Below are 8,425 nucleotides of genomic sequence, written 5' to 3'. Positions count from 1 at the left end.
TTTTGAAAATAAAAAATATGAATATATAGGAAACATCATAAATGTGTATCTACATAGCATTCACAGTCAGGTTTAACATCAACCATTAGGGAAAATGAAGACAGAGGAACTGAAGCCTATATTCAAACAGAGTATTATGGTAGTAATCATTACTATTGTTAATATTAACAATTACCCCTGCTAGAATCAAATATTCCTGTTTGCAGATGCTATTGTAGTAATGGTTTCAAATTCTGAAATACTAAATATACTCCTGAATGATATCCATAAACACTCAAAATGTTTGACTTAATTACCTACACAAAGAAAACAAGAACAGTAATAATAATAATATCAAAAATATGAATGAAGATCACTTATTGTTTACATTTCATTAGGCAGTTTAATAGTTGTATATATAAAACCCCTGGGGTTATTTGAATAGTTTTGCTTTGTTTCTTTGATTTCTTTGTTTATTCCTTTGTTCCTCCCTCCCTCTCTCATTTCCTCTCTTTCTTTTTTCTCTATTTTTCTATATCTCAAAATCTCTTTGAAAAGAGATATTTTTGAATATAAAGACAGATGATAATAAGACCGAGATAGATATTCATAAATGTGTTAACATCTATGTCTATATTTATGTCTACATCTATGTCTACATTTACATTAACCACCATATCTAAATAGTATCATAAATATAGCTGAACAATGCATGATACTTAGAATTAAATAGTTAGAGAATAGTGGTCTCGTTTCTTTGGGAAAATCCAGAACTTTGGATTTGATGAATTTCTGCATGAAACAGAGATCCATCTTCACTAGCATTAATATTTTCAAGTGATTCTGTTTGTCTTTGAATCAAGAAATAGCATAATACCTGAAGAATTTAAATCATGATTTATGTAAAGAAGGAGCCACCTTTGATATATAAGACATTTTCCAAGTAAATAGTTCTTCAGGTTAATTGACATTAAAAATATATGTTAGCATGAAGATCCAGGAAAATGAATGGGTCAGTCATGGATCAAGTGTATGTAATGAATGGATACCATGAAGAGCCTTTGCCTTTCATTAAGATTTGTTCAACATCAAGGTACCTAAAAGAATAGCATAGATATACAGGGTAGGTCCCCTATGGAGTAGAAACAGTAATTGCACATGTTGAAAGAGGTAGAAGAGCTATGCTCTATTTTGTTGAAGGCACTTCACACATGTTCAGATCTAGGTCTACCAGGATTAAAAAATCAAAGTTGTTACTACTACTACTACTACTACTACTACTACTACTACTACTACTACTACTACTACTACTACTTCTGACAGTAATCTGTGATGAAACTTTATCATATTATAAAGTATAACTTGGATACTTTAGAAAAATTATCTCAACCTATCAACTTGTGAACTAAGTATTTTTGAGTATTTTCCTTTTCCTTAAACAAGAATAGAGTCTATAAAAGATTATTACAAACCTAATGAACAATAAAAGTGATGTTTTCTTGTAAATGTTAATCATCAAAATTGCTAGAAATATATTTTCTAAATATAAATGATCCATTAATATGTTTAGTCAAAACTTTAGTAACATAATTATTTTTACGTAAGTACCCATTTTGTGGATTCATATGCAGAAACAATACAATAATTGTTTTCCTAATTGGCATGGATGCCAAATATATAAAAGACAGAATCTGAGAACGTTTTTCTAGCAAACTAGAGCCTTAAAAACTTCCCACGGTGTACTCTTGCAATTTCAGACCTAAGCTAAGAGCAAAATCTGCTATTTGAAGGATTTTAAAGTAATGATTACTTATCTATGCTTTCCTATTGTGAGATGTGAGAAAAAGGCATATTATATATTGGATTACTGTAGATACAGAGATTGTTCTATTAGTTCACTAAGAATCTGTGGTTGGTTGTATGTTTTTCCCCCTGCCTGTCATGCTAACTGGCAAGAGTTTTGCAAAATACTCTTATAACATGTAAAAATGGAATAAAAGTCATATTTCTACAATGTGCTTGCACAGCATAGAAAGCTGAAATACTGGCACCCAGACAGTTTTATGTGGTACAGAAAAAAAATCTTATATTTAAAATCTCTGTATCTCCTCAGTCTTTCTATGTAAAATGTTAAGTGGAATTGACTGTTTATCCCAGTTGATTTGGCCGTATGATGCCTTCCAGGTTGGATGGCTCTTGCTCCACTCTGTTTCCCATCAGCACTCCTTGACTACCGGCATGTGTTGCCAATTTGTTCCTTCTGTAGACAGAGGAGAAGAGGTTTGGATTTAATTTTAAGCCTTGACACAAGGTTTAATTTGCTAAAAAGGGGAGCTGTGCCATTGTAAATCTTGGAGGAGACACCAAGATTCTGAGAGTTGTCAGCTCAATCTGTATTAAGTGCCATTTTAGCAAGTTTATTAAAGAAACAGTATTTCTTTTCAGATCTTGCACACCTAATTGTCTAGAACATACTTGATCATGTCTAAAACTTTTTTGTTTCATACCCACTCATAGTGTGTGTGAGTGTGTGTGTGAGTGTGTGAATGAATGTATGATTGTGTATCTGGGTGTTTATGTGTGTGTGTGTGTGTGTATGTGTATGTGTGTCTTTATGAGAATGTGTGGGGATGGAGGGGGCTGTGGAGTCCATAATAGTAGTAGGACCTATTTATATGATATTGTATCATCAAAATACTAGATAAATATGAATGATTATCATCATTATTACTTTATACATTAGGTTATTTAGTTTTCATAATAACCTAGTGAAGGAAGTATTATTATGGTTTCCTTTTAAATAACAACAATGAAAGCAATAAAAATAATAGGAGACAAAAAGCTCTTAGAAGGAGATATCTGGCTTTCTGTCACATTCTGACTATGTAACCCGAGAAAAATCATTTAATCTCTCAATGCCCCAGGTGAATATCTCTCTATAAGTAGCAACATAATTCAGGATCTGCATTGGTAGAGAGAGTTTCCTTACTTTGAGTTTCAGTGAAATTATAATTCAGGACCTACTAGTAATAAGAACAATTCCTATTGTGACTATCCATAATGGCCAATTATGCTAGAAGAATTCCACTGATTAGAATCATGTCAGTGTGACTGAATAGTTTCTATGAAGTTAGGCAATACAAGGTATAGTTGAGAGTTTGAAGTTAGTTCTAATTTGAAATTGTTGGTATGATCAACTTGACACAGAGGACTGAGGAATGAGTTTTTGTTGCAGTAAGATCACTGGACTTGGAATCAGAAAGAGATTCAAAAACTGCCTTAGAAATTTACCTGCTATGTGAAAATCTTTACTTTTCTCTGACTCAGTTTTCTCATTTTTCAAATGTGTTTGAATCATTGGACTCACAGGTCCCTTACATATTGAAATCTGATTCTATGATACTAATATCTAGCCTTTACAAAGCACTTTATATTTGGGAACATACTTTATAAAAGTCATCTCATTTGAACCTGTAAGACAGATGCTCTTACTATGCTCATTTTTTCAGTTGAGGACACTAAGGTTGAGAAAGATTGAGGTATGTATGAGGTATGGTTCTGGTTCAAGTTTTCATGACTTGTCCAACACTTTATCCACTTTGTCACGTAGCTACTTATGGTCCTATAATTCTATAATGATTCCATAAATTTTTCTGGATATATTCCCATGCAAATGACACTAAAACAAGTAAACACTGAATGCATTTGAAATGAACTGAAGGCATGAATACTTTCGTTTTGTATTATTAATATACCTTTACTAAATTGAAGAGATCTCACTAGTTGTAAGGGCATGATATTGCTTTTTTCCCCAATACTAGCACCAGTCCAAGTTACATGGCAATAAATTATCAACCAATATTGAAAAAATAATTAAAAATAGAATAGATAAAATAAATGCCTGGGCCTAAATAAGACAAAATAAGAGAAGAAAATAAAGAGCTACTCAAGTCTGAAGTGGATAAAATTAAAGATCCCAACCTCACTTGTAAAGCTGGGCTTTTAATTGACAGAATCAATGTCCCATCCCACATCATAGGGACAAGAGGCTATACTTCTCTTCCATAACAAGAGAACAGTCAACAGGGATGTGATCAAAGCCTAGTCTTCTAAATCAAACCACTAGTTATACTCTCATCAATTTAAAAGTCCTTGAAAGTCATGAAATAAAACAATGCCTTACAATAAAAGACTCTATTCTATTGGTTGAAGGAATGGAATGTTCCTTGAGGACTTTGTATAAAATTAGGGATCTTGTTTAGAATTGAGAATTTTAAGTAATTCCTTTAAGCCTTCCTACAAAGCTCCAAAGAAAGAAACACTTGGGCGGATGGGTTGGGTTGAGAATAGCCTTGGCTACAACTTCAGTGTCATCCATGGCAATAGTTTCAATCTCTTCCTTTATTTTCCTTGGCTAAAGGAAGACTGGATGATCTGAACTTTCCATCAGCTTCTTAATAGTATTGTCCATCATATAGCTGACATATTGTCTGCATCTAAAGCCAAGGAAAGCTAGACATAATGCAAAAGACAACTTCACAATTCTACAATCAGCATAGCATAAAAGGTGGGAAACATGCCTAAGGGTAGCATTTCGAGGACTCTTGAAAGAATATTTCCATTAATTATTCCCATGTACTCTAAGTTTGTTCCCATTTTTCTCTGGATTCTCTGTAAGTACAAAATTGTTCCTTTAAGTTCCAATTAGAGTCTCTTCATCTACATGAAGCCTTCCCCAACCCTTCCTAATTCCAATCCTTTTCTTCTGTTAATTTTTACCTATTTATCCTGTACAAAGGTTGTTTTGTTTACTTTACCTGCATATTATTTTAGATGGTGTGCTCCTTCTATTTGTCAGAGCTTCTTCCACATATCAACAGTTCAAATATGTGCTAAAAGGAAATGAGTAGACTACCACTTGAAAAAAATGAAAGAAGAAAAAAAGAAGAAACGTGAGCTGTTTATTTTTATAAATAAATTTATTTATTTTTAAAACTACATGCAAAGATAGTTATCAACAATTATTTTTAGTAATGTTTTAAGTTCTATATTTTTCTCCCTCCTTTTCTTTCTTGATAGTAATCTAATAAAAGTTATACATGTTTCTTACAGTTAAACAGAGAAAAGTATTTTTTCTCATAAAGATTTTGTGAATATTCAATAAAATGAGATTATTAATATAATTCCAAAATTCTAATTAATTCAATAACAGTTTAGTATATTTGGTGAAAAAAATGACCCCCTTTGCTTGGTGATTTTATAGAAAAAAAGAAACTGGTATGACTTCACATATAAAATCTTTCCTGATCCTTCCCCTAACTGTGGTTGTTCTCGTTTTCCAAAGATTTTATTTTTTACTTTGTTTGTATTTTCTTCTATGAACACATATTTCTTCAACTGCTCTTCTTTCAGTAGAGCTTAATATTTTTGCTGGGGGTGAATGCATGGAGTGGTTGGTTTTTTGTTTTGTTTTGTTTTGTTATTAGTCATTGTATTCCCCTATGTCTAGGGTAGTGACTATTATAAAGCAGGCACTTAATAAGTGCTCATTAAATGTTTGATTTAATTGTGCTTTTCATTGTTTAATGTGGGATACTGAAAACCCAGATCAGTGAGTAGATAGTACATTTTATGGATTAAAAATAGTGTACCTTTAATCTATTAACTTCGGGGTTTAGATGAAAGCCTTATTGCTCTATGTAATTGTACCTCCCTAATTCCTTTTTCTATCTCACCACCCCCAAATAAGAATACAGAATTTGCCTTATAACCTTTCTATATATGATCAGAGATAAAAAAGCTCTCATCATTGAAAGACATTTTCAAGGTGAAGAGGAAAAATAATAACAGAAGTAGGAGGCCTAGCTACAAGAAAGATCTACTCTTATTATAGTGTCTATAATTTGGTAGTCATCATCACCAGATAGATGTGTGACTACCTACAGGTCTACATTTGATGTTCCTAAAGATTTCCTTAGCATTTCCCTGTAGGAAATATTGGTGAGAGAAATATGACTTTTGCCTCACATGGAAAATTCCAAGAAGTATAATAATGTTTTACTTCTCTCTGTCTCTCTCTCTCTCTGTCTCTCTCTGTCTCTCTCTGTCTCTCTCTGTCTCTCTCTCTCTCTCTCTCTCTCTCTCTCTCTCTCTCTCTCTCTCTCTCTCTCTATCCTGGAGGAGAAGGAAGTTAGTTCAAATTGAATATGGAGAAATTCATGAAGATAAAAGATTTTCTGAAAAAAATTATTTTAAATATTCTAAGTTTCCATGAGGGTTGCAAAATCTTTTCCACTCGTGCTCTAGAAAAATAGAGTAGATTCACAGTTATCTGCAGTGGTTCATGTGCTGTACTTCATGAAAGGGAAAGGAGGGACAAGATAGAGTACAAGAACTCTGAGGTTCTTCAGTTCAAAATCATCATGAATCTTAGACCAAGTATGCTGAAATCCCATGAGCTTCATTCTTTCCACCCTGACATAGTAATTTAAACTATCTGACTCCAGGGGCCAACCAAAAGAGGAATAAAGAATGTCTTAGGAGTGCTCTGGATTAGAGTGATGGCACCTTTTGGGATGTAGAAAAAGAGTAAGCAGAGTTCATGTTAAATTTTTAAATTCCACCCCAAAGTTGACAGCATTTTGTTGGTGTCATTCTGAGAGCTTCTGTGTAACTGTTTTCAGTGTAGTGCTGGCAAAATAAATTCCACTTAAGATTTTAGCCCTGATAAAAAGGTTGTGATTTTTGGAAAGGGTAAAAGTTACTCCTCATAGGATTAAAAAAATCACTGAGATAAAGCAGGAAAAAGAACTTTTCTGGGAACATAATGAAATTATAGAGGTAGGAATGAGAATATGGAATGGCTAAAGAGGAGAACATAACCTGGCTAAAATGGAAGGGGCAAATTGAGGCACAGAGGAAAATAATGTTGGAAAAGCAGGGGAGAGTCAGATTGAATAGAGATTTTAAATACAGAAAGAGGAATTTTAACTCTAAGCAGTAGGAAATTAGACACAATTGAAGGTTGTTGATCCAGGCAGTGACATGATGAAAGCAGCTTTTAAGAGAGATCGGTTGAATAGTTAACAGGATGTATTGGAAAGCAAGAGTCCAGAGATCAAGGAAGCTAGCTAGGAAGCTGCTGTTATAATCCAGGTGGGAAATGATGGGGTCTTGGCCCCTGACAGGGACAACAGCTCTCAGAGCATGACTCTGAATTAACATTCTTACTCCCACCCTTTCCATGCCATCTCTCGACAAGAAAATCCTTCAGCTAGTATCTGAAGGTATTATTGTATTTTCTGGTACCTTGCTTTATCTCTATCAGGAAATAAAATCACTATAAGAATAACCAGAAAATTTCAAGTCTAATACACTCTGCCTATTGGATAGTATTTCAGTGAGTTGGTGAAAGCTATATATGTGTATTTGTTAATTAATGACAGGGCAAAGTTGATCAAAAGCCAAAAACAAAATCAATAGAGTGAATTTTTAAGTTCCCTGTTCCTACTAAGACTTGGATATGGATACCTCAGTTTCCAGCTGCCATAAGAATAGTCTCATTTTCTACATTTCTATCCTGCATGAGTTTATGCTTATTCAGTCTCATTCCTCTATCCTTTGTCAAATAGGAGAATGACTTGAAACCATTAATTTACTTGATTAATTAGGAATCCAGAACTCTATGTGTGTTGAGTGCAATAATAAAAAATGACAGTGGAAGGAGATATGATCCCTCTTCTATAAATTTTGGTTTCTTTAGATATTATTTATTTAATATTAATGCTAGAGGGTTTACACTATTTGTCATTAACATAATATTAAACATATGAATGTACTCTGTGTCTCTCCCTGGCTATATGCTGAAGTACCATTTAACATTTTGTGCTTTGCACTCATGTGGCATATTATTAGCATCTTAATATTCTTATGGATGTTTTATATTGTACTTTTCCTAAGGAAAGTTATGGTATGTTGTCTCATTTTGTATTTAAATAAAGCCACAAGGTGACTGCTAGCTGGTGTAACTATGAACCCTTTCCTTGTCTAGGTTTCTAGTGACATGAAATTACTTTAAAGTGTGTTTTGTAGAGTTTCACTGAGATGCTGTTCCTTTTGGAGATCATCATCATCATCATCATCATCATCATCATCATCATCATCATCATCATTATCATCATAACTTTCTTTTAGTTCCTAAGAAAGCATGGATGAGTTTTAATCTCACTTGCTAGAAACAGTATCCACTTCAGTGAAATTGCCAGTCCCTAAAAGTAATAAATGAAAAAGATTAAACTGTTGAAAAAAATTCTTCATATGACACTGGCATCCCAAAATTCTAGTTCCTTGCAAAATTATAATCATACCACAATAGAAAGATATATAGTTTATATAATATGATTGGCACTGGATTTATTTTAGGAATGATCCTACTGATCTGCACTTT

Source organism: Macrotis lagotis, chromosome 1 (genome assembly GCF_037893015.1).
Source record: "Macrotis lagotis isolate mMagLag1 chromosome 1, bilby.v1.9.chrom.fasta, whole genome shotgun sequence".
Lineage (NCBI taxonomy): Eukaryota > Metazoa > Chordata > Mammalia > Peramelemorphia > Peramelidae > Macrotis > Macrotis lagotis.
The sequence above is the reverse complement of the archived record's forward strand: the minus strand, read 5'-3'. Positions refer to the sequence as shown.